The following is a 22,377-nucleotide window of genomic DNA, read 5'->3' as shown; positions in this document are numbered from 1 at the left end:
AAGGGGATCCAGCTCTTGGTTATCTGGTACTGCTGTTGGACCTGAAATATTTGTTTTCTTTCTTTTTCCAACAAAATATATTAAGGAAGATTTCAGCTAAATTTGGGGACCGCGATCTGTGATTACTGCGTCATTGGGACTTCACGTTCAGCCTTACATCCATTATTCATACATAGTGGACCTTTATTATACTTCCATTGCTTCATACCAGACACTCACACACAAACTGCTAGAATGTGGTCTTGTATTAAAGACTTTTTCACCTATGAAACCACCAAGTCAGTGGTAGTGAAGAGCTGGACCATCGGCATCATCAACCGCGTCGTCCAACTCCTCATCATCACTTATTTCATCGGGTAAGTATTTTTGCTTCATTGTAGTGTATTTTATGATTAAACTGAATACTTTTGATCTGATTGAATTAAACAGCAGCAGCTGCCAGCTACAGAAAGGTGTATTATGTCAGACATTAATGTCAATGGAATTGATTTTCATATTGCACAAACTCTGACTGGTTGATAATAATATCTACTAATGAGCAAGTAATACTCATGAACGACACTTGTCCAAGGGCCAGAATATCTCTACGCAGAGAGAGAGTAACACTCTACAATAAGGGACTCACAAATGAGAGCGTTAACCAGGGAACGGATGAGGAAAGAATAAAGAACTAACTGCTACCATTAGTTAAGGAGCAACAGTAACTAAAAAACAGGAAGTATTTTATTAATGCCTGGGGGCAAATTGGGTTACATTACAGTTGCTCTAATTTCGGAATACAAATATATACAAACATGTATATGGTGGCAATGGCTCATGGGGGAAATTGGTGTCTATGAGACCCAGTGGTTGGATCCCCAGACCCTGGACAGCATCCTCCTCTCTGACACAGTGAATCAGTTTGTTGAGTGTGTCGGTGTCCACTACCCTCAGCCTGCTCCCCAGCACACAACAGCAAACAGGAGAGCACTGGCAAATACTGACTCAGAGAACATCCTCAGCACTGTCCAGCATCTCCTAAAGGACCTGAACCTCCTCAGAAAAGTGCTTTTAATCCGTTGACTTCTATGTCAATAAGCACTCCCAGGTAAATGACTCCTTCACAATGTCTAAACTAACCCTCTGAATGGATAAAACATTTTTAAAAGGACCCTATTATGATCCTTTTCAAGTTCATATCAGTATGAAGTGTCTCTACTGGGACATGTCTCCATGCTTTAATGTTCAAAAAGCTCTTTTTCTCATACTGCCTGGACCTCTTTTCACCCTCTGTCTGAAACCACAGCCCAGTCTGCTCTGATTGGTTAGCTGGCCGGCTCTGTTGTGATTGGTCAACCACTTAGAAATGTCCCCACCCTTAGCCTATCACGTACAATGTGTTGGAGCGCTAGCCAATAGAAGCGCAAGCGTTACACCAGCCACTCCATGTTTATTGTAAATGTATTGTCTATCACTGACTTGTTGTTTCATAACTAGTCACATAAGTAGATATAAGGCATTTGCACGAAACTTTTCTGAGTTGGGTTGCAGTACAATTATATTCTAATCATCAATTACAAAACAGGGTTTGCATTTCCTGGCAATAGTGTTTGGAAGTTGATCAAGGTTATCAAAAAAAGAGTTTACATTACAGCTCTGTTGTCTTTATGCACAGCCAGGCCTGGGAAACAGGGAAACCAATTACAAAATCATGTTGCAGAGTTAATCTAATAAACAAAGATGGATACCCCATCACCCAGTCTATCTTTTCTATGGTTGAAAAGATGATTTTTGCCACTTTGGACTTAATCAAGCAAAACGGGTTGATTAACCAATCAAAGTGCTGTTGGCATACTCTTAACATTTGGGAATTTAGATTTGTCCAAAGTTTTTTCTGGGAAAATCAATTTAAATTGACTTTAGGGTAATATTTGCAAGTATATAAAACACGACGTTCTCAGAACCAGCATGTTAGAAGGTGACAGGTTTAAGAAATTGGAAAATATAGCAAAAGCAAACTCATAAACTTGTTTGGAAGGGCCCAAGATTGATAATTCTGCAAATATGCCATGTCACGTCCTTCTTTGAGCTTTGACCACAGTTGAGTATGTTTCTGTCTCACACATTCAGTGAAGTCCTCATTGACAGAGATTTGACTGCCCTTCATTGTTTGCCTTATAAGTAATTTCATGAGAATTGTCAGTGACTTGTTACATTGTTCATTTTAATTTCCATTACTGTCGACACGTTTGATCTCAAAGAGTTTTGGGTAAAGTTCGAAGTTATCGGCCGGCATTTGCCTAGCTTTTTTTTGTATTACCTGCCATGATCCATATATATCATAAGGTATGAGAGGATGAACATATTGTTGGTCAATTTTTTAGTGTGTGTGTGTGTGTGTGTATGTGTGTGTGTGTGTGTGTGTGTGTGTGTGTGTGTGTGTGTGTGTGTGTGTGTGTGTGTGTGTGTGTGTGTGTGTGTGTGTGTGTGTGCTTCAGGTGGGTGTTTGTCAATGAGAAGGCCTACCAGGTGAGGGACACAGCTATAGAGTCCTCAGTGATGACCAAGGTGAAGGGCTTTGGAGTCTACAACGACAAGCTGATGGATGTTGCAGACTACGTCACTCCCACACAGGTAAGGATGGGCGGGTGGATGGAAAGATGATTGACAGTAGGACACAGTGATGGAGATGTGCTCTATCCACAGGGAGCTTCAGTCTTCTGCATCATCACCAAAATGATCACGACGGAGAACCAAGTCCAGGGATACTGTCCAGAGGTCTGTTCTGTCATTTAATCAATACTACACCCATTGTTTGTGCCCAGTTTTTGAATATAAGTACTGCACTTAAGTTTAATCTTGAAGTACTTGTACTCTCCAAAATCGAGGTTCTTTCCGGGCCAACAACCGGGCTGAGTATTCTAAACTAGTGAGAGAATCGCTGGCAACTATAACAAAATGAACATATTTGACCGTGATTTAATTGTAATACACGTTTGAAAATGATGCCGAAGTAACAACATACTGATACCGGTTAGTAAAACCATGAATTAATGCTTTGACAAGTCTGCAGACAGACGGCAGGCGAAAACCTTTTAAAATGCGTGTTTTCTGAATGGAGATCGGCTAAGCTAACGACCGTCCAAACTCACAACAACGGCCTACAGACATAAATAAACCAGCGACTGTATTCGCCATGACACAGACAGTCTGTGGTTTGTACTTGTTTAACTTTTGTCTAGTTTCTGAACAGATATGAGGCAGGGTCCTCACTTCCTCTAGGGGGGTCTGGGGGCATGCTCCCCCTGGAAGATTTTTTTTTAAATATTGAAGTTAAATTCATCAACCTGGTGCACTTTGAGAGCAAAATGAATTTATGGATACATCTCTCAACACCCATATGAAACAGAACTGTAAACAGATTTTCTTTTTCTTTATGGATATTTTACAAATCACTCACCTTTTAAACTGTATTCTTGTTTTTCATTTATTCTCATAAATGGTGACCAAAACGTTTGAGACCCACTGAGATAACTAGACTAAAGTTAACTATCTAAACACTTAGAGAGTCCCTTACCTCACTGAGCTGTAGTTATCTCTCTCAGTCTGACAGGAGAGAGCTCTCCCTCTCCTTGTTTTAGAAACAGCTTCTAATATCCGTTAGCGCAGCTAGCTAACCAGATGCTAACAACAACAATGCAAATAGTGAATTTGGTAGAAATATACTGTATAATAGTAAAGTTATTCAAGATAATGCCATATTTATTGAAGATTTGACATTATAAATATTCCCCCAAATTATTCAAAAGCATATTCTTCCAAACTCCTTGCTGTAGTATGACACACAGGAGACTATTGATGTGTGTAGTGAGTTTGGTAGTAGTATACTGTATAATAGCGAATATTATTGTAGGCCTATTCTCTTTTTTCGGAGTTGCACTTTGCAGACGGTCCCTGAACACTCGTTTCTTATCCGGCTGCGGACAGAGACCAATGTAATGTGCCCAGCTCGGAGGACGGCGCGTATTGGCTTTTTTTGATCAAAATGTGATTGTAGTTCGTTGTCCTTACCACGGTACTTAGGAGACGTCATTTGTGTCTGAATAACGTTTTGTTCATGAGTTATTGATCCGTGAAATCCGAATCTCCCAATATCGTTCCAACTTTACTGAACTAAGCCAGAAGACCGTCTCATTTCGTAGACCGCTCGGTTTGCTGTTCCTTCACTTTATTTTTATATACATTTATTTTGGACGAAAACTTAGCGTGAGGAAAGGCAAGTGTGGCGTGAGTGCGTGAGATATGGGTTAATTGCGTGACTCTCACGCTCAATGCGTGAGTGTTGGCAGCCCTGTATGAGGAGGTGTGAGCTCTGAGGGCTAACAGTAGAGATGGGCGAGTCCTGATTCATCCGGATCATTAACCCGGATCCTAGAAATGAGCTGGTCGTGACGAGTCTCCCCTCTCCATTAACCCGAGTCCTTTGAGTCCCACACTTGGTCTGACGTACAAATTAAAACTATAAATTGCATCACTCGCTACTCTCTTTATAACATGTCAAATCACATTACAACGTACCCCAGTCCATCTGCCTACCCTTTAGCAAGTAGGATAGCTGCCAGAAGTGATCGTTTGGCTCAGGGGAGGGGACGCGGATCAGTGAAACTTCCTGCAGACTCGTGGGGACTCAGAGGAGCCGACGGCTCCTAACCGTAATAGCATAGCAGATCCAGAGATCCATACTCGTCATGTGCACGAGCATAGCCCCTCCTCCAGCACCCGGCTCCCGCGGCTATATTATGCACGAGTCAACAGCAGACTCAGAGATTCGCAAATCCTGACTCACTGTGCAAAACATAGCAGACTCGTGCGGACTCAGAGCCGTAACCGTATAGCAGCAGATCCAGAGATCCAGCAGACTCGTCATCATGCACGATTCAACACCAGACTCAGATTCGCTAAATCGCAAAATGACCTTTTTTTTGCAAAAAAAGCAAAAGACATCACTTTACACACATTTAACACATACAAACACCAGTATTGCAATGATTACGCAGTCCATGAGAAAATATGGGGGGCATATGATTAGATATAATTATATGTTTAATAATAATAATTGTATAATTAAGACATTTTATATATTCTAACTGTTTTGCAATTTTCTATCATTTGTCATTGTTTGTTTCTTTTTGTGTGCTATGTTCAAAATAAACGTTTTGCCAAGTAAGATCCTTATTGGAAATGCAGCTATTACACGCAGGAGACTGTTGCACAACTTGACAATTTTGTTAGAAGTCTACACTGAAACTTCATTTAGAGCCGGAAACATAATGGACTTAATCAAAATCGCGGGATCCGTGAATCCAGGTCAATGATCGAGAGAGACCAGTAGCCTACGAGTTAGTCAGCGGAACTTCACAGACTCAGATTCGCAAATCCTGACTCACTGTGCAAAACACAGCAGACTCGTGCGGACTCAGAGCCGTATATAGCAGCAGATCCAGAGATCCAGCAGACTCGTCCTCATGCACGAGTCAACAGCAGACTCAGATTTGCCAAATCGCAAAATAACCCTTTTTTTTGGTGATCAACATTTTTTATTAAAGCAAAATACACTGTGTAGCGGAGGTTAATATAACGTCAGTTTAATATGCTCGTGAAATGCAACAACTTTTCGGTTTCACCGATAGGATTTCTACGGTCTTGGTGATGCTGACTCATATGACTCAAATGGCTCGTATGATCCGGATCTCTTCAATGACTGACTCAGAAGACCCTGAGTCCATAAAAGGATCCGGATTTGCCATCTCTAGCTAACAGCTAACGGCTGATGTTGGTTTTGTGTTTCACATTGAAGCTGACGTCCCGGCTCCGCCTACACTGCGTTACCATAGTTAGTACCCCAGTTCCTAAACTGTAATGGAAACGCAGCATAAAGTGAGCCTGGCCTACCAAGGCCTAACTATACCGTACTAAGCCGTGTGAGGCCCTGCAGTGGAAATGCGCCATAAGCCTCCAGCAGACATCCTGCTGAATACACAGACACACAGCTGCGACTGTATACGGAGACGATAGGTTGGGAAGTGTCACGTGTATGAGGTGTGATATGTGACTAAGACTGAACCAACTTTGAGGTGTGATATGTGACAAAGACTGAACTAACTGAGCAGCCAATCGAGAGAAGTAACGTGACACTCTCGTCGCCTCCCCTCTCGTCGCCTACCATGCCGTGAACTATGCCGCGAGAGAAGTAACGTGACACTCTCGTCGCCACCCCTCTCGTCGCCTACCATGCCGTGAACTATGCCGCGAGAGAAGTAACGTGACACTCTCGTCGCCACCCCTCTCGTCGCCTACCATGCCGTGAACTATGCCGCGAGAGAAGTAACGTGACACTCTCGTCGCCACCCCTCTCGTCTGAGAAGCTACGTGACGTCTGCGTCTGAAGTTACTTTACTTTGGTAGTTATCACCAAATAACCCAGTAATGTTACAGCTACGTAGTTGCTGTTCAAGCTAGACTCTATTTCAATATAGTTTTGGTATTAAAATAATGTTACACCTCTTGTATGACCTGAACGCCAAAACAACCACAGACAAGAATATTTATTTTTAATTATCAAAATGATAACAAAGGCTGAAAAAACAGGGGAAGCCTGTCTTCCATTGGTCTCCAGGAGAAAACGCCACTGTATATCACCAAGTTTTCATATAGTATTGTATGTAAAATAGATCGCTGCAGTGAACACGACTTTATGTATTTGTTTATGGTTTATTTGATATGGAGGGATGCAGTATGGCAGAGGGAAATATAGAGTTAATGTGCGGAGATTATAATGTCCTGTTTACTAAAATATGTATTGTTTTATGATGTTTGGTTGACAAAATAGTCACTGTGCTACATTTTCCTGCACTCAAGCATAGTACATCTGAAGTGTTGTATCTTGTGATCAATAATTGTATGTCCACAACATAGGAGTAGATTTAACTGGTTTTACTTTTGTAACATGCTTCCGGGACTTCCTCGTGGGAACATGTACAACAGGCTCTTTTAATACCAAGAGTGAGTTTGCCCCCTGCTGGACGAATGCAATAACATGTAATAATAACACAAGGTAAGATACCACATTTCCCCTCCTTTAAGCTAGCAATACTTCCCGAAGGTGGGGGTATAACATACTCCCGTTACACAACATTTCGAGGTACTGGCATAAACCATTTCACTTTCAAAGATTAACATTCTAAACCTTTCCTTAAAGTGAGATCAGAGAACTATGCTGCTCTAATAATGGAACATCTCTTGATCTATTTAACAAAGTCTTTCAGGTATACAGGTGGCTGTCTCTCACGCTCTGATCGTCTCACCACGGGTGTAGCAGGCAAGTCCGGCGGGACCGGAGTACACAGAACCACTGGCTCACTTGCAGGAGGTCCTTCTTGCTCGATTGTCACTGGAACCACAGTGTCTCTGTTGGAGTCCAGCACCGGCTCTAAGGGCACGGTGTCTGTTAATCTGGCTCTTACTTGATCCACATGCCGCTTCACGACTTGACCACTTCCAATGGTCACTGTATATGACACTGGACCTGATGAGCTCTCGATGACCGCAGCGATCCATTTAGGTCCATAAGAGTAGTTTCTGATGAACACTTTATCCCCAGGTGAGAAACTTCTCAGTTTCCTGTTTGTGTCATGGGACTGTTTCTGTTTTAGTTGTTTTTGCTGCACTCTTGTTTTCACATCTGGCAGGAGCAGGTCTAATGCAGATCTGAGTCTCCTTGACATCATCAACTCTGCAGGCGACAGGCCTGTGGTCGCGTGAGGTGTGATGCGGTAACTGAACAGAAACCTTGACAGTCTAGTTTGCAATGTTTCACCTTTCATCTTTTTCATCCCCCCTTTGAAGGTTTGGACCGCCCTCTCTGCCAGCCCATTAGAAGACGGGTGAAACGGTGCTGACCTCACATGGCGGATGCCATTTTGTTTCATGAAAGTCTCAAATTCAGCACTTGTAAAACAGGTTCCGTTGTCTGAGACCAACATTTTTGGCAGTCCAAAAACACTGAAACTCTGACGTAGCTTTTCAATGGTCACCTGTGATGTAGCTGACTTCACTGGATAAATATCCATCCATTTTGAGTGAGCATCCACTATCAGTAGAAACATCTCTCCCAGGAAAGGGCCTGCATAGTCCACATGAATTCTCGTCCAGGGAGACTCCGGCCACTCCCAGGGATGTAATGGTGCCGATGGTGGTGACTTGTGGTGCTTTTGGCACTCCTCACAAGACTGCACTTCCTTTTCTACATCCTGGTCCATCCCCGGCCACCATACATACGATCTAGCCAGACCTTTCATCTTTGACATGCCGGAATGTGTTTGGTGCAGTACTTTCAATATCTTTTCCCTGCCTTTGTTTGGTACGATGACTCTGGCTCCCCAGAGCACGCAGCCATCCCTCACACTCAGTTCTTCTCTCCTCTGATGATACGGCTTGAGAGGAGCCTCAGTCACTGAAGGCCATCCCGACAGGACATAACCATGAACTTGAGACAATATTACATCCTTAGCTGTCCAGTGTTTTATTTTGGCTGTGTCCACGAGTGTGTCATCCAGAAGATCAATCATGAGCACTTGTTCTGCGGTCTCACTCTCTCGCACATCTTCCGACAGCGGCAGTCTGCTTAATGCGTCCGCATTAGCGTTGTTCTTTCCTGGTTTGTACACAATGTGATACTCATAGGCACTCAGGTGCACTGCCCATCTCTGAACTCTAGGGGAACCCATCTGTGGAATGGGTTTCTTTTCGTTGAAGAGAGAGATCAGTGGCTTGTGATCTGTATAGATGGTGAAAGTTCGACCATACAAGTACTTGTGGAATTTCTTGATTCCAAATATAACTGCTAAGCCTTCTTTGTCTAGCTGTGAGTAATTATTTTCAGCAGGCGCTAGGGTACGCGACATGAACCCCAAAGGACGTTCAGTTCCATCGTCCATTACGTGTGATAAAACAGCGCCCACCCCGTAAGGTGACGCATCACATGACATAATTAACTCTCGGTCAGCAGAGTAATGCACCAACACTTCTGCTGAGTTTAACAGGGCCTTTGATTTTTTAAAAGCCTCTTCCTGTTTCTTTTGCCATGTCCATCGCACATCTTGTCGCAGGAGCTCATGCAGTGGTGCCAATAGTGTAGCTAAGTTTGGCAGAAATTTGTTATAGTAATTTAGCAAACCTTAGTACGACTTGAGTTCAGTAACATTTGTGGGGTTGGGAGCCTCCATGATGGCTTTGACTTTCTTTTCCACAGGGTGAAGTCCCTGTGCGTCCACTCGATGTCCCAGATATTCCACTTCCTCTTCCAGGAAAGTGCACTTGCTCCTTCTCAGACGCAATCCTGCCTCCTCCAGCTTTGCCAACACTGTCTCGAGGTTCTGCAGATGGTCTTCCTCATCCACACCGCTCACCAGGATGTCATCTAAATACACTGCCACAAAAGGAATGCCTCGCAGGAGACCTTCCATTGTCCTCTGAAATATAGCTGGGGCTGATGCTACTCCAAAAGGCAGTCTGTTGTATGTGAATAAGCCTCTGTGCGTATTCACTGTTAAGTATTTCTTTGATTCATCATCCATGAGTATTTGCTGGTATGCATGACTCATGTCCAACTTTGTGAACTGTTTTCCTCCTGTCAGTGCTGCAAACAGGTCTTCCATTCGGGGTATGGGGTATTGTTCAAGTGAGGAAACTGTATTTACAGTGAGCTTGTAGTCTCCACATAGCCTTACTGTCCCAACAGGCTTCAGTATTGGAACCACTGGTGCTGCCCATTCTGCATGTTTAACAGGTGAGATTACTCCTTCTTTCAACAATCTGTCTATTTCTTCATCTACTTTGGTGCGCATGGCGTACGGGACAGACCTCGGACGGAAGAAACGAGGGACTGCATCAGCCTTTACATGGATGGTAGCTTTCATACCTTTCAGTGTGCCAAGCTCCTCTTTGAAGACATTTTCATGTTTGCTCAGTACTTGCTGCAGCGATTTGTCCTCTGTCTTCAGGTGTTTCAGGACTCGGGATTTGTGTCTGAGCTTGATTTCTTTCCAACTCAGATGTATTTCCTCCAGCCAGCCTCTTCCCAGCAGGCTGGGGCCGTCCCCTTTAACCACAATGAGGGGCAAGTACCGCCTTTGACGTTTGTATTTCACTTTAACAAGGGCAGCTCCGACCACATTAACAGGGTCACCTGTATAAGACTCGATGTGGATTTTGGTTGGTCTCAAACATGGACTTTTTGTGTCTTTCCATAGTCTTTGAAATGTCTGTTCATTCATTATTGTGAGACTACAGCCAGTGTCTATCTCAAAGTTAACAAACTTACTATCCAGCTTCACTTCAACCATGTATGGGTCTACTCGTCTCAGGTGCACTTTACTCATGCGGCCCAATCTGAACCTCATCTTATTCAGTAAGAATGTATCTTCTTCTGAGCTATCACTTTGGCTCCGTTGCTCTTGTACTTTATGAGAACGGTGATATGTGGTTTGCCTCCTTTCTCTCTTTGGGTCTGCATTTTTGTTGCTGTTTCCATTCTGTGTAGATCTACTACGACAAGCTCTGGCAATGTGTCCTATTTTACCACATGCATGACATGTCTCTTGTTTAAACTTACAGTCTGCTGCTTCATGCTGGGTTCCCTTGCATCTGTAACACTCTTTGGTAGGTTCTCTGTGTGCATAAGCCTCTTGTGGCTTTTTATCCATTTTGAAGCATTTAGCTGTGGCCCCTTGGCTTTGTATCTCCTGTGCATTTTTATTTGCAGTCTCTGACGCCACAGCAATTGACAATGCTTTTTCAAATGTTAAATCCGCTTCTGATAAGAGTCGTCTCTGAATCCGATCTTCATTTATTCCACAGACGATCCTGTCTCTCAACCTCTGCTGCAAAGTGTTACCATAGTTGCAATCCTGCGCTAACCGACGCAGCTCAGCCACGTATTCCATTACTGACTCATTGGGCTCACGGTTGCGGGAGTCAAACTTGTACCTTTGCACAATTTCACTAGGCTTTGGGTCAAAGTGATTTTTTAGCAGCTCCACAACTTGTGTGTAAGTCTTATCCTTGGGCTTATCCGGACTGAGGAGGTTTTTCATAAGGCTGTATGTTGATGATCCCACAACACTTATTAATATGGCTCTTTGTCTGTCTCCATTTTCAATTTCATTAGCCTCAAAAAACTGTTCCAATACCTCACAGTATTCTTCCCACTTCTGATTTTTTGCATCAAAAGGTGCCAGCGTGCCAATCATTGCCATTGTGTGTCAATGAATCCTCTCCTCCACCCGCAGACTTTGCTAATAATTTGAGCTAGCTGCCGCTAACGACCCAAACCTGCATGTAAGGTGCTAACCAGTCCGTTCGGCATGTCCTCTTTGATCCCGTATTGATCCTTGTCTTAATCCTCTTCTTAATCCTCGTCGCCAATAATATGCTGTATCTTGTGATCAATAATTGTATGTCCACAACATAGGAGTAGATTTAACTGGTTTTACTTTTGTAACATGCTTCCGGGACTTCCTCGTGGGAACATGTACAACAGGCTCTTTTAATACCAAGAGTGAGTTTGCCCCCTGCTGGACGAATGCAATAACATGTAATAATAACACAAGGTAAGATACCACATGAAGACAAGAGTTATTTCCCCCTATGGCCACAAGAGAGAGTATACCTTTAAGTGAGTGCTTCTGTCAGGAGGAAACAAAGGTTCGCCAACACATTGCACTCTACTGCTGAAAAAGGCTGTACAAAGACGTGAAACGATGTTCTGCAATGTCTGTGTATTTTTGAAGAATGCCAAGTAAAGGAAGAAAGTAATAACTCACACTGAGTCTTGATACATTACTTTATTTCATTATTTTCCCGCTTCATTTGAGAAACACTGTCCAATGATGTATTATTTCTGTGTTACACACACACCATTACTGAATTCATTCTAAAACCAAGAATAACCTACATACAAAAATAGGGAGCCCTGGCTCAAGGACGGACAAAACAAGGACACCACACACGATTATTTTCCAATTACAGTATAGTTATTTAAAGAGAGTAACTAAATTGTGATATCAGTTTAATCAGTAATGTGTGTAGTGTATGGGTGTGTTATGTGTCAGTATATCAAGCAAAGAGAGAGAAAGGGCGAGAGAGAGAGAACACCTTGCGTTTTATGCAATAAAAAGACAAATTCACATTAAAATTCCAATTTTAATTTGGCTGCTGTGGAGACAGAGCAGCACTTACTCACAATTCTTCCCAAAACTTATATATTATAATATATATTATACAAAATGTAAAAAAAACTATTTACAACATTGGAAATAGGAACCAAAAGCCAACAGGCTCAGTGACCACAAACTGGCAAAACATGCCACAATTTTAATCTTAATAAATCTTGCCTGATTTGCATTGAAAGTGTATGAAATATGCAGAAATGCAAAGAAAGGGGAAGCATGATTGTCACTACATCATCATCATGTCTGAAGGTTACATTTGGTGAACTGAGTTTCCGTCGTATAGCAGAAACTCAGCGCAACATAAATTAGACACATCTGCAGGATTGTATAATAAGTAAGTCGGTAAAGTAATCAGTCAGTTCTGTTTATTGGAAAAAGAGAGGAATACATACAACCAAATAACAAAAGCTAAGAAATATAACAATATTAATAATCATAATAATAATAATAATAATAATAATAATAATAATAATAATAATAATAATAATAATAATAATAATAATAATAATAACAAGTGTTGTGGAAGGTATTTTGAAAACATAGCTTTTTAGTGCTTGATTTCAGTTCTTCGAGAGGGTAAATAAAAGTAACATGCCAATTTCACTTGGTGAAGTGCACTGCTCTTCCGAGACTGTCTCCCAGTCCGGGGATGTGAGGACACGGAGCCAGGATAACAATATAGCCTACGGTCAATATTAACAACATACAGTAGGAGCTAAAATGCTTAATAACGCTGGGTTATGTATTGTAACCCTTGTTATATTAACACAGGCGGAGCCCTCTACTGGACTCTATGGGTACTACCCTCTATGCAAGCATTCACCTACTGAGATTTCTATAGACGTAGCCGGCCTTGGGGCGGGCCTACCTGAATGCGCGCGCATCACACCGTATAAAAGGAGGCCTCGCCTCCTGACTATCATCTTACACCTCTCTTCAGCGAGCGATATAGGACAGACAACGCCCCGAGTAGAGGGCTCCGCCTGTGTTAATATAACAAGGGTTACAATACGTAACCCAGCGTTATATCTCTCACAGGCTCCGCCCTCTACTGGACTCTTTGGGTACAGTGGGTGGAGCCCTGATGTATACGCGCACTGTCGTCCAACAACATCATTCCACCCTACTGCCCCTGACCGGCTTTCCTGGTCAGCAGCTGCTGCCCCACATTCTCCTTTAACCCAGTTGTGACCGAGGAGAAATCTGGGCTGCGGCTGACAGAGCACACCCTGCTGCGCTTACCTCGCAGAAAGTGTGCTCAAAAAAACAGTGCCGGGGCCCCCCCCCCCCCCCTCCGCCCATAGGCAGATGGGGAGAACCCCCAGCCCTGTATGGGCTCACTGTGCACCTACCTCCCTGAGTCCCTAAGGATCACAGGGAGAGCGCCAGTGCCCATGCCCCACACTCAAACACTGACCCCGTGCAGAGTGTGTGTGGACTAAAGTGTGGAGGGCTACCCCCCTCCTGCCTCTCGGGCACCTCGCCCATCCCGGGACCCCTCAGAGGGGCCGGGAAAGGCGAAGGCGCATTACGTCCGGGGAGGGGGTCAGATGCCAACTGACTGTGCAGCGATCAGCTGATCCCGATCAGAGAGAGAGACAGACCTGCTAGACCCAACTCTTATGGCGCATTTCCACTACAGGGCCTCGCTCGGCCTCGTTAGGCCTTGTTAGGACTGGCTCACTTTATGCTGCGTTTCCATTACAGTTTAGTAGCTGGGGCAGTAACTATAGTAACGCAGTGTAGGCGGAGCCGTGACGTCATCTTCAATGAGAACCCCAGAAAAACAACACAGCCGTTAGCTGTTAGCACTCAGAGCTCACAGCTCCTCATATCTGTTCAGAAACTAGACAAAAGTTAAACAAGTACAAACCACAGACTGCCTGTGTCATGGTGAATACAGTCGCTGGTTTATTTATGTCTGTAGGCCGTTGTTGTGAGTGTGGACGGTCGGAGCATATATTGCGTTAGCTTAGCCGATCTCCATTTAGACAACGCGCATTTTAAAAGGTTTTTCGCCTGCCGTCTGTCTGCAGACTTGTCAAAGCATTAATTCATGGTTTTCACTAACCGGTATCAGTATGTTGTTACTTCAGCATCATTTTGAAACGTGTATTACAATTAAATCACGGTAAAATATGTCCATCTTGTTGTAGTTGTAGCCCCCTTGCCAGCGATTCTCTCTCTAGTTTAGCATACTCAGCCCGACTCAGCCTGGTTGTTGGCCCGGAAAGAACCTCGATTTTATGGAGCCAGAAAAACTGTGAAATAGTACCCGCTAGCCTGAATTACGCCAAGTGGAAACGCAACCAAAAACGGGCCAGGCACGGCACGCTTAAAGCGAGCTCCGCGCTGTAGTGGAAATGGGCCATTATTAATCCCCGTACCGGACTCTCCAAACTACTGTGTGAGCGGAATCATTCGACCAATATAATACTACGATAATGCTATACAATGCTGACGGAGGCGAGACGTACGTTATTCACGCGCTTATCCACACGTACGTTATTCACACGCTTATCCACACGTACGTTATCAACACGCAAAGTTTAAGATATCGCTTTCTAAGGAACGCCGCCACCACGTGAGCGCGTACTTTGAGCGCACCTATGATACGTCGCCGTGATGTCTGACATTGTCGTGACGTCGCCTCTATTCTACGTCAACCCAATCAAAATTGAGGGAGGCGTTGGCACACGTTGACACGTTAGTTCTCTGCTCAGTGAGCCTAGTTATCTGTCCTTTGTCACATATCACACCTCATACACGTGTGCCGTAGAATATAGGTTGGGACGTGTCACGTGTGCCGGAGACGATAGGTTGGGACCATAGGTTGGGACCGGTTGGGACGTGTCACGTCGGCCGGATGTCGCGCCAATTACGTTATAGGAGCGAAAATTCTGGATCTGCTTGTTAGCACCCCCGTTTTTAGTTTTTTTTAGAGATGTGGGAAAAGAGAGAGGGTTTTGTTTTCTGACACTTTGTGAGTTCCCTGACACACCGGGGACACATATTTATGTATAAAAGACATCAAAAAGTGCATTTTGCATGATAGGTCCCCTTTAAGTAAAGTACTTCTTCCATCAGTGTTAGTGCCTCAGCAGGGTTGGGGTAACGGAATACATGTAACAGCGTTACGTAATCAGAATACAAAAATCAAGTAACTGTATTCAGCTCGCGTTACATTTGAAAAACGAGTAATCTGATTATAGTTACTTTCGTAAACCTGAAGTGAATACATTTTGGATTACTTATTGGAATTATTGGTGGAAACGTTTCCTCACAAAATGTAATATTCATTACCGGCAGATGATGATCTGTGTGCACAGCGTGTCTGTGAGCGAGAGAGAGAGAGAGAGAGAGAGATGCAGCGCGTCTGTGAGGCACGCAGATCAGAGAGAGATCTCTTTTAAAATATATTGAAAGTTAGAAACGGAGATGGTTCGATAAAATGTGCAAGATAACGTTTATGTAGCGTTTCTTTATTGTCGAAATTATGACATTTCATAACGGGATAAAATCAAAGTGAATGGCCTGCTGCTGCTGAATGCATGGGGCAAGTGACTGGAAACAGTTAAAAAAGTTATTACATCGTTTCAGATAGTAATAATAAATAATAATGATAATTCATTCTATTTAGAGGCGCCTTTCAAAGCACCCAAGGACACCTTACAATTCATAACATATTCTAAGGAAAGGTTTAAGACAGTACAAAGAATGCAGTCCGGGGGATGTTTTTTATGTGGGGTGCAAATGAGAGGGACGTCGTGTTTGAGTTGTGCTCTTGATAAGCCATTAAAACAGTAAAATAAGTGTCTCCTGTTCACCAAAACATACCCATCTGTTATGGAAAAAGAAAGTATTCCAAAAGTATTCTAAAAGTAATCTGAATACGTTACTTTTTTAAGACACGTAACTGTAACTGTATTCGGATTACTTTCAGAGCCATGTATTCAGTATTCAGTAACTAATTACATTTACAAAGTAACCCTCCCAACCCTGTGCCTCAGACACATTTACATCTTGAGTACATCAGCATTAAAGTGCATTTCGAAGTATTGCATCTTTCCTTTGAAATTGTAAGCATCATAACACTTCTACATTTAGAATTGCATATTGTCTAACTGCCCCTTTAAAGAATATATCTGTATATATATACATAGATATTAACTTTAAAATAGTGTCCAAAAACTGTGATTCTCCAAATTCCCTCTCTTTATCTGCTAAACACACACGAGCTAGTCTCTAACTGTGTGTGTGTGTGTGTGTGTGTGTGTGTGTGTGTGTGTGTGTGTGTGTGTGTGTGTGTGTGTGTGTGTGTGTGTGTGTGTGTGTGTGTTACCCAGAGTGAGAAGTTTAATTGTACCCAGGACAGTAACTGCAAAAGGCTCCGTAACAAGCCAGGAAGTTATGGTGAGGTCTTCTGCCTTTTCTTCTTCTTACATATCAGAGTGTGATTAGAACTGATGTTTGCATTTACACATTTACGTAGTTTTTGCAGTTTGCATAACATCTTTTTATTTTCCTGCTCAGGAATTCTGACAGGGAGATGTGTTCCTTTCAACGGCACCATCAAGATGTGTGAGATAAAAGGATGGTGCCCAGCTGAGATCGACACCATCAAAACGTAAGCTGATGCTGTGCATGTGATAGAGCTTTACTATCTATACGCTAATACACATTTAGAGAGAACAGTGTTATCCTGATAGCAAAGTCATTAAGAGCAGTTCAATTCAGACATCCACTTTGTTAAGTCCAATGTATCGTTACGGAGAGTTTAGACTTGATTTGTCCAGCTTTTGGCCTTTTTATTTTTTGGCTGCCTCCAACCCTATGACACACAGGGATTTTAGCCTTTGCAGACCATTTACATCCACACAAACCTATAGAACACTCTACAGGAGAGGGAGAAACCCATATAGTCTAATATGGCCCCTTTAAACACATTGCTTTTTATATGTCCATCTGTCTTTTCTCTTCCTTATGCTCTTCCCTTTGCCTCTCTTTCAGTACGCCAATGATGGAAGTGGAGAACTTCACCATTTTTATTAAGAATAGCATCCGCTTTCCAACCTTCAACTACACAAAGTACCACAATTATGATTATAAATATGATGATTCTGACACTAAGGATGACATGTTAATATGATGACTGTCATCACGATGTCTGTGTGTGCAGAGGGAACTTTCTCACTACCATCACTAACGATTACATCAAAACGTGTAACTTCGACATGGTCAACAACACCTACTGCCCCATCTTCAAAGTGGGAGACGTGGTCCGCTACGCTCAGCAGAACTTCACCAAACTGGCAAACAAGGTAGAGTCAAGATCCAGGTCATATTTTGATTTGAAACTTGGAAGCCAAGGCCGATCATTTTCTGTCTCTAAATGCTGATAATTACATTATGTCTGATAAGATGATCTGATATTATGGTAAAGGCTACATGTAATTCCTAGTACACAGAGGTGAGCACAGGTACACTTGTGAGTCTCTTATTTTGAAATTCCTTCCAGGGAGGAGTGATTGGGATAAAGATCGGCTGGGTATGTGATCTGGACAAGTCAGATGACCAGTGTAACCCCTCCTACTCATTCACACGGCTGGACGCCATGTCCCAGAAGAATGCAGTCTCACCAGGCTACAACTTCAGGTATACATGGTTCTGCAGAAATGTTCCATCCAGAGAACTCCACTACACAACTCATTTGTGTACACAAGATATGAACACAGGGGCATATGCATGACGTTTGCTGTGGATATGCATGGCTTCAAAGATCTTTCATAAAAACAAAAAAATGTTGATCATTGATGAATCTTGCAATTACGGATAAAATCCGTGTGCATTCTGGACCCTTTGCAAAGTGATTTTATATATGCTTTCAATTGTGACTTATAGATAACCATTTACAGTTCTGATTTTGTTTCTATGACAACAGATCAAATGCTCCTCACTTGCACACTGATCCATACACTTTACAGTGTTTTCTTTAATATAAAAATGCTGAGATTGCTCTGTCTGTACAGGTTTGCCAAATACTTTAAGATGGACAATGGAACGGAATACCGCACTCTGGTTAAAGCCTATGCTATTAGGTTTGATGTTCTGGTCAATGGAAATGTGAGTTTATATCTGATTGTGTGTCAACACTTGTGTACTTTTAACTATATGTAGTCGTTTTGAAATCTCAACATGAAAAGTCTAAAATATTTGTTGGCACCACTTTTTATACATTTCTTATACTTTAATACTTTTAAATCTTAAAATATTTTCGTTATTACAAAGGTCGTGTTAGGCATGAACAGATAGCAGATTTGAATTTAAGCTTGATTAATTAACAGGCACCATTAACGTTATCATATCAAATCTGGGGTCCTTGAATTGGAAACTCATACTTACATTAAGACTGACTTTATAGACTTAAGAGATATTATACATAGGAATATTTTTTGTACCACTACATCTATAAAGTACCATGATACTGATACCTGCTCACATATTATTATTATTATTGGATTATTTGTTCTTCGTAGGCAGGCAAGTTCAACATGATCCCGACACTCATCAACATGGTGGCCGCCTTCACGTCAGTGGGAGTGGTGAGTTTACTGCTGTACCACATGTAACCAAAGCTCATCATACACCGGTTATTATTCTCAGAAAGATTTTAAATAGATCTTACATTACCTTTTCATCTCTGATTTTAAGTTTTATCTCAAGTACAATGTGAGCTTTGTTGTACTTAAATACCTCTCACACACTGTCCTCCCATTCCGCTGAAGCTTGACTGTGAACTTAGTTGAATTTGAAAACATTTTCTTTGAGGGAAAGTGGGCTTGTTGCTGGACTATCTATTTAAAATGGTATCTCTATTATTATGTAGGGCACGGTGTTGTGTGACATCATTCTGCTGAACTTCCTGAAAGGAGCGGAGCAGTACAAGGCCAAGAAATTTGAAGAGGTAATATAAATTAAGTTCTTCAGATATTACATCCCAATGTCATGAACATTTGCCATTACGTTGCATAACATAACATTAACCATTTAAGGTTGTTTTGATGATCTTGTTAGTGTCAGTAGTTTTTATTACCATTATAGAGCAACTTTTTTCTATTGATAAATAATGGTCGACCAATTAAGTGAGTCCAATAGTACAGAAAAACTAGCCAATGCTCATGCTAGTGCTAATTGGGAACCCTATAATGGACAAAGATATTCACTCTCTTTTAACTCCGGTTTGTTCTCCACCACTGTGTTCAACAGCTAGTCTCTGACTCTGCCTGCTATTGATCAGCAGGACCTTTACAGTGGGGCTTTAACAGCTGATGGTTTGGCATGTTCATCAATTCAATGTTTTGGGTGCCAGAAAAGCAAAGTAATAGATCTAAAGAGGCTAACAAGCTCATAAGAGTTTAGAACATTGTTATTTAAAGTAGTGGTGTTATGCTTCTGGATAAGGTGAAGGGAGGTAGAATCAACGCTAAGCTAAAGGCGGCTAATGTTCATCGTGATGACGTACAGTCCAGACCCGGCGCCAGTGGCGGCTCCAGAGTATTTGTGTTGGGTAATCTATGGTAGGGCTAACCCATACAGTGGTGGGGCTCAAGTCAGTATTTGCAATGTAATTACATACACGCTATATCGCCCCCCTTGACAGTGAAACGCCACGCGTGAGGTTTAGATTATTTCCCTGTCTCAATCCAAATTGAACTGTATGAAATAAAAAGGCACATTTGTCTTGTAGTAAATACAAAGGGCGAGCTGGAGCCAATCCTGCAATTTCCCCACAGGTGAAAGAGTTGACATGCTGAAAACCCAACCCCTACAGGGGGGTCTGGGGGGATTATCCCCCAGGAGATTTTTTGAAATACTAACATAAAATACACATTCTGGTACTCTCTTGAGAAGAAAAATAAATAAATCTGTTACTACATATTTAAAAAAATGAATGCCATTTTTGTTTTTTGTTACTTTGTTCTTAAAGCTGAACCTGCTGCTCCTCAGAGAGAAAGGGGAAGAGGCTGTGTGAATTACATTGTGGATAAGGGTGGATAGCCCCCATTGTTCTGTGTGTCAAAATGAAAGACAGCCCACACACCTATCAATCATCAAACCGTGGGGTCTTATTTCACGTAATGTTGTATCGATGTATATAGAGATGTACTACCGCTAAAGTATTCTCCGTCGGGACTTCCTGCACGCCGTTATCGTGATTCTGATTGGCCAGAAGACATTATCAAAGATGTTTTATTGGGAAGAAGATCACTACGTGACAAAAGTTTTCAAAACCGTTTCTAGTCTTCGGTATTTCCAGACAAGTGGCTACTGAAATCAATCTTACTAACTGCTGTCTGTGCAATTTACTCCGCGCGAGATGACGGACTTTATTTAGCTTACTTTAACATCATTTTTCATGGTGGGGCTAAGGTGGGGCTAAGCCATTTCTTGGTATGGCTGTAGCCTACCCCAGCCATACCCTGGCGCCGCCACTGCCCGGCGCCCTGGGAGGGCCAGGGAGGACCAGGCCCTCCCATTTGACATTCCTGCCCTCCCCCAATAAACACGTTTTTTATTATTTATAACAATTAAAAAAATATATATTTTAATTTTTTTAATTATAAATAAACTGTGAACTTTAATGCTATGATGTATGTGATGTCAGATACTGTAGTAATATAAGAGTAATAAATGAAAAACAGGTATGAAATACTATATGACAGTAAAACAAGAATAAAGTTTAAAAGGGGAGTGATTAGTAAAATATCCATAAAGAAAAAGTAAATCTGTTTACAGTTCTGTTTCATATGGAGGTTGAGATCTGTATCCATAGATCTCTTCATGTTGCTCTCAAAGTGCACCAGATTGATGCTTTTAACTTCAATATTAAAATAAAAATCTTCCCGGGGGAGCATGCCCCCTGACCCCCCTAGAGGAGGTGAGGACCCCCCTAGAAGAGGTCCACTCCCCACTTGTAAAAATAGCACTTTACCCCTGCTTACACCTATATGCCGTGAGCTGATTATCGAGCCTTCATTGTAACAGTCGCAGGTACACTGTGTATGTGCATGGGGGTTGTTGCAGTAGAACATTCCACTGTAGCGCCCGGTACATTAATGGGAAACCCTACATGTTTGAGCACCCTCTATGAAACGTCAAGCTACCCCACAGCACCCCCAAGAGAAAATCTCGGGTCGCGGCACATGACGGTTTTGTGTGCCCTCCCATGAAAACCATATGCCCTCTCTGTAGATTTGTTCTGGCGCCGGGTCTGGTACAGTCACTTATTAGAAACCCCTGCTTTTATGCCACTTTTGGACGTTTACCAGTTGGGTATTACTATTTACTGACACATTTGATGTTGTACAACAAAGCGTGAAAATCTCTTATGCTTAACCACAGGTCGTATTTCAGGCATCTAACCACAAACACGAATTGTTGACTTCGAGACCAGGGAACAAAAGCGATAAAAAGCAAACTTATTTCTGGGTTTTAAGACTCATTCCTGCACCACTCTATTGTATGTACAGTCTACATAAACATAAACATCCACAACACTGGAGGTCCCATGACACTCATAATCTAACCTGTCTCCCTCTCTCTCATACAGGTTTCGGACAACCCGCTGGATTCCCAGAGCAACGGCTTGTACCGCTCCCAGCTGTCCCTCAGACACACCGAGTACATGATGAGGTCCAGCGACTCAGGGGCCTTTTCTATTGAACATTACAGCTGATGGACAGGAGCCGTTTTGGCTTTCTATAAAAATGTTACCTCCTCCTCTTTACATAAAAGAGTAAATGTCAAAATAAATTCAGGGGAACCTTGAACTGTTGTTATTTTAATGTTCAATTCTTCAAACAGATTCGAACTATACAGTCAAATAAATTAAATTAAAAAGCTTTGCATGTTTCATGCTCTCTTTGCTTTTGTTGCATCTTACATTGAATGCATCATGAAGGCCTTTGTAACATGAAAACAGGAATAAACAACACAGCTGGCACGAGTTGTTTCACTTGCTTGTCCTTCTTTCAAATATATGTTGTGGTTTATATTCTAATAAATGTGCTCTGCTTCGTAAAGGAGCTTGAGTGTGGTTTGATGAAAG

This window comes from Trematomus bernacchii, unplaced genomic scaffold (genome assembly GCF_902827165.1).
Source record: "Trematomus bernacchii unplaced genomic scaffold, fTreBer1.1, whole genome shotgun sequence".
Lineage (NCBI taxonomy): Eukaryota > Metazoa > Chordata > Actinopteri > Perciformes > Nototheniidae > Trematomus > Trematomus bernacchii.
The sequence above is the reverse complement of the archived record's forward strand: the minus strand, read 5'-3'. Positions refer to the sequence as shown.